Here is a 6,226-nt window from a genome sequence, read left to right on the forward strand (position 1 = left end):
TTGTCATCGCTTTTCTCCCGAGAAGCAGGCATCTTTTAATTTTGTGACTGCTGTCACCATCTGCAGGAGGGTACAGAGTCCCATTTTGGACAAAAGGGAGTTGTTTTGGAAGAAACAGAACTCTGACACAACATACCTTCAGGCGCAAGGTGGGGAATTCTGTTGGAAACGGGCAATGGGCAGCATCGCCAGACGTTAGGAACAGAAATGCAGGCGAAACATGAACAATGTGTGCTTTGGTCTTGTGAATGTTACACACACAATTACTGTACATTATTTTCTGCATTGTTTTTGATATTTCGCTTCCATTCTAATGCACTGAAGCCCTACTCAGAATTGGCCTGTTGAAATGAACGGGCCTGGCTCACTTTGATCTATCAATTCCAATGGGTTTACTCTGAGTAGGACGTAGCTGGGTATGCCCCCAATTCTTTACCCTTGTGCCCACTTATCTGGGAGCAATCACCATTGAATTTATAGGGCCCAGTTTCCTAAGAGACCTATGTAGGATGCTGCTGTGTAAATCAATAAAATAATACTTTTTTAAAAAATAATGATGACGAACTGGACCTGTTTTCCCTTTAATAATGCTCAGAATAGCTTCCATTTTATTTTACTATGCAAAAGATGCTGATGCAAACATTGCTGAAAATCATTAAATCCATTTCCCTACATTATTTCAAAATTAATCTCACTTTTCCAATAGTGTACACTATTGCAACTTTATAATAGAAAAGAATTTATCTGCATGGCTCGTACCCAATGTTAGTCCTCCTGGAGGCAAAGCCATAAAGGACACAATTAACTAAGATCCATTAATTTCATTAATTGCTCAGAGTAGGATTTATTTGGCTAGAGCCCAATATCTTTAATATTAATATCTGATAGGATGAAAGGCAAGACTGGTTCTTGGGGGGTTTCCTAAAAATGATCGCTAACGCACAGTGCGATACTATCCAAGTTTACTCAGAGGTAAGCCCCGTTTGGGACTTACTCCCAGGAAAGCATGCATAAGATGGCAGCTAGTAAATTAGCTGCGCTTGTTCGCCATATTTCTACCTGGAAAACAAATGAATCAGCCGTTGCGATAAACATCAAAGCACTCAGCAATAAAGTAAAGGTAAAGGGACCCCTGACCATTAGGTCCAGTCGTGGCCGACTCTGGGGTTGCGGCGCTCATCTCGCTTTATTGGCCGAGGGAGCCGGTGTCCAGCTTCCAGGTCATGTGGCCAGCGTGACTAGGCCCCTTCTGGCGAACCAGAGCAGCGCACGGAAACGGTGTGTACCTTCCCGCCAGAGCGGTACCTAGTTATCTACTTGCACTTTTTGGTGTGCTTTCGAACTGCTAGGTTGGCAGGAGCAGGGACCGAGCAACGGGAGCTCACCCCGTCATGGGGATTCGAACCACCAACCTTCTGATCGGCAAGTCCTAGGCTCAGTGGTTTAACCCACAGCGCCACCCGCGTCCCTCGCACTCAGCAATAAACAGCAATAAAATAGCAATGGAGTGTTTCAAACATTCAAATCAGCTCTTATGAAACCAATCCTGCTTTCCGCGCATCGTCTGGATGAGCAATGGTTACGTGGCACAATGGTACTTCAGTAGCACAAGGAGTCAGGCTATTTGGTCATTTAACCCAGTATTGTTAGCACGGACTGGCAGCAGATCTCTAGCTTCTCAAAGAGGAGATTTTACCAACCCTACCTGCAGGTGCCAGGGATCGAATTTGGGCTGCAATGTGTGTGCTCTAACACTGTGGGACGCAGGTGGCGCTGTGGTATAAACCACTGAGCCTCTTGGGCTTGCTGATTGGAAGGTTGGCGGTTCGAATCCCTGCGACGGGATGAGCTCCTGTTGCTCAGTCCCAGCTCCAGCCAACCTAGCAGTTCGAAAGCACGCCAGTGCTGATCAGAAGGTCGGCGGTTTGAATCCCCGCGACAGGGTGAGCTCCCGTTGCTCGGTCCACCTAGCAGTTTGAAAGCACGTCAAAGTGCAAGTAGATAAATAGATACCGCTCCGGCGGGAAGGCAAACAGCGTTTCCATGCGCTGCTCTGGTTCGCCAGAAGCGGCTTAGTCCTGCTGGCCACATGACCTGGAAGCTGTACGCTGGCTCCCTCGGCCAATAAAGTGAGATGAGCGCCGCAACCCCAGAGTCGGCCACGACTGGACCTAATGGTCAGGGGCCCCTTTACCTTTACCTATGGTGGGAAGGTAAACACCATTTCCGTACGCTCTGGTTTCCGTCATGGTGTCCGGTTGCGCCAGAAGCAGTTTGGTCCTGCTGACCACATGAGCTGGAAAGCTGTCTGTGGACAAACGCCGGCTCCCTGGGCCTGAAAGCGAGATGAGCGTTGCAACCCCACAGTCACCTTTGACTGGACTTAACCGTCCAGGAGTCCTTTACCTTTACTGCTCTAACACTGAGCTGTGGTCCTTCCTCCTAAACAAAAATTAAGATTCCAGACCTCATGGTTCTAAATAAAGAACATATTTAAATAGAAATATAAGAAGGTTTTTATTGATCCCCCCAAAAATTTTTTACCCAATCAGCCACAAATCAAGACAAACTTAATACTTTTTATCCAAAAATTGGTTTCCTGCACTCCGTCCTTGATGTGTCCAAAGCAGGGGTAGGCAACCTAAGGCCCGGGGGCCGGATGTGGCCCAATCGCCTTCTAAATCCAGCCTGGGCAAAGTCCAGGAATCAGCGTGTTTTTACATGAGTAGAATGTGTGCTTTTATTTAAAATGCATCTCTGGGTTATTTGTGGGGCATAGGAATTCGTTCATTTCCCCCCTTCAAAGTATAGTCCGGCCCCCCACAAGGTCTGAGGGACAGTGGACCGGCCCCCTGCTGTTTGCTGACCCCTGATCTATCCCATATGGAGATATTCCCAGTGTCCTCTGTTGCCTGAGAGCCAACAGAGCATTTCTAGCTGAAAGCTGGTGCTCCAACGACGGAGGAAGTCAGAGGGGGGGGGGGCTGCGTGCCCTGTCCCTTTTGTTACCTGGACAGGTAAGGTCACGTCCATCTCTGGTCACCTGCAAAAGGAAGTACCGTATTTTTTGCTCTATAAGACTCACTTTTTCCCTCCTAAAAAGTAAGGGGAAATGTGTGTGCGTCTTATGGAGCGAATGCAGGCTGCGCAGCTATCCCAGAAGCCAGAACAGCAAGAGGGATTGCTGCTTTCACTGCGAAGCGATCCCTCTTGCTCTTCTGGCTTCTGAGATTCAGAATATATATTTTTTTCTTGTTTTCCTCCTCCAAAAACTAGGTGCGTCTTGTGGTCTGGTGTGTCTTATAGAGCGAAAAATACGGTATGTCCCAGCCAGGAGGAAACAGGAAGTTCTTGACTGGCTGGACCAAACACTCCCCTGCATGTCCACTCTAGGAAAACAAGGAATGTCGTACTTGACTGCTAATTGTGTATCACATCCCACACTCTCCACATAAAAAGGCAGCTTGAGACGACCTTGCAGTGTTTTAAGCCACAGAATTCCACCCAATTTTGCCCTTGGCCTCACCCCGACACCTGCATCCGGCCGCCAGAAGGTTCATCGCAAGCGAATGCGGCCCTCGGGCTGAAGAGGATTCCTCGCCCAGGTCCAATTCTTATTTTTATTCTTTCCTGTGTGCGCAAACAGCTCTGTTTATTCTTATTTAAGGAAAGGGGGGGGGCCCCCAAAGACGAGACCGACACAGGACAAAGCACCCAGCCTCCTTTGGGTTGGCGAATACGCTTTGGCGCTCAGGTTTTATTGCACAGCTAAATCACAGCAAATTGCCCGGCGTCTTTAAGCAATTGGGTTTAATTTAAAACTTCCACGGGAGCGCAGCTTCGCAATAAATTTCCGGGCGAGAGATATTCGTGGATAAGATGGCGCATTTTGTTCCCAATTAACAGCATTCTTTCTTTCTCTTTTTCTTTTTTAATGGGGAGGAAAAGAAAAGGAAGGGAAACTACACTAACTGAAGAGGCAAATAAATACCGTATTTTTCGCTCTATAACACGCACCAGACCATAACACGCACGTAGTTTTTAGAGGAGGAAAACAAGAAAAAAAATATTCTAAACGAAATAGTGGATATATGATTTTTGTGGTTCATGCTGTGGCCACAGACATGTGATCTGACAGTGAGTTTGGAGTAGCCCAATGCAAAAATCCTGAGGATCCATGTGGATCCATGCTTTGTAACCACGGAGGAGGGAAGGAAGGGGAACCATGGATCCTCTGCTCACGACTGCAGCAGATCCACCCCGCTACCCGCAGGCATTCGCTCCATAACACGCACAGACATTTCCCCTTACTTTCTAGGAGGAAAAAAGTGAGTGTTATGGTGCAAAAAATACGGTATATCATTACTCTTGCTCCCTCTAATTGCAAACTCAGCAGCTGAATGCCCAAAGGATGTTGGAAAGCTGGTTGCATGTATTTGGGAAGGCCATGCAATGGCTAATTGTGTGAATGCGCTCTAATTTTCAAACACGGTGCCGCCTCGAGTCACAGTAGAGAGAGGGAGGTGCAATGGCAGACTTGGAGATGTCAAATTTTGGTGGCGCCCTGCGTGAAGTTAAAATGTGGCGCTCCCTGCGGTTGTAAACAAAAATTGCCCTTTTCCCTTATGGGGTATCCAAGAGCCCATATAGAGTCCTTACGTAGGTTCCCTATTGGTAGGAGAAAATAACAGAGGCCAACCAGAGAATATTGAGAAGCAAAGCAGCTAGTAAGCCTGATCTTTATTGATCTATTGCAACGGGGTGCTCCCCTCACCTGCAGGAAAGGAGAAGGAACTCAGAAAAATGGCCGCAAGGCCTTATAAAGACTTTTGAAATTGCCACCCTGTAGATCAAGACCACCCCCAGATACATCACACCTACATCACAGAAAAGGCGGACTAAAACAGAAATTTGAATATTGTTTTTCTCCTGTCGTTGTTTATCTCCTGTCTGGCAGGTTACTTGATTGGATTGCCTGGGGAGCCTGGCCAGTCTTTCGTAGTGATAAATACTTAGTTCCTGGGCCAGGTCACAGGCTCACACCCTATTCATATCTTAAAGGTGCCCTTAAGACAGGATTTGAGAGGAAAGAGAATGGGGAGGTTTCCCACTTTGACCTTGGAGAGAAAACATTTGCTCAGTTTGGGAATCAAAATGGTTCCAGGTCGGTCTTCCTGTGCTGATCTATGTACGTGCTTGGCTGGTACGCTTATGAACATTACCATATATCTAAGACCTCAAAATTCCTATCATACTGCCTCTCTCACTCCGTTACACATCATCATTATGGTTCTACCTGGGCAGGTTTGACGAGGCCCTAAGCGTGGGTGGCGCTGTGGGTTAAACCACAGAGCCTGGGACTTGCTGATCAGAAGGTCGGCGGTTCGAATCCCGTGAGCTCCCGTTGCTCAGTCCCTGCTCCTGCCAACCTAGCAGTTCGAAAGTGCATCAAAGTGCAAGTAGATCAATAGGTACCACTCCGGCGGGAAGGTAAACGGCATTTCCGTGCGCTGCTCTGGTTCGCCAGAAGCGGCTTAGTCCTGCTGGCCACATGACCCGGAAGCTGTACGCCGGCTTCCTCAGCCAGTAAAGCGAGATGAGCGCCAGAGTCAGCCACGACTGGACCTAATGGTCAGGGGTCCCTTTACCTTTTAAGCTCCTGAAGGTAATGGGGCCCTTTATATGCCCAGCTGTCCTTTGTCAACAACAAATTGTCACTGTGGCTTCCAATAAACGTTCAGAAACCAGAGCATTTACGTCCTGGTTTTCGGCGTTGGAGAGTCGAAACTTTCCAAAACGGAGGCATTTGGGAACCGATGTTTGACTGTACTGCTTTCAATGCAGAGTGCGGATGAGGGCATTGGCAGCAATTTGGGGAGAGGAAACGTAGCAAAGCTCTGGGGCAGAACGTTGCCTGTGCAAGGTCTTGAGTTCAATTTCTGGCATCTCTCAGTTTAAAAAGATCAGATAGCACAGCAGATGGCGGGGGAATAGACCCTTCTCTCTGCCTGAGTAGATAGCTGAATCATGGGACAAATAATCTACTGTATTTCTCGCTCTATAAGACGCATCAGACCACAAGACGCATCTAGTTTTTGGAGGAGGGAAACAAGAAAAAAAATATTCTGAATCTCAGAAGCCAGAACAGCAAGAGGGATCGCTGCGCAGCGAAAGCAGCAATCCCTCTTGCTGTTCTGGCTTCTGGGATAGTCACGCAGCCTGCATT

This window comes from Podarcis bocagei (genome assembly GCF_964188305.1).
Source record: "Podarcis bocagei genome assembly, chromosome: 18".
In the NCBI taxonomy this organism is placed as follows: Eukaryota; Metazoa; Chordata; class Lepidosauria; order Squamata; family Lacertidae; genus Podarcis; species Podarcis bocagei.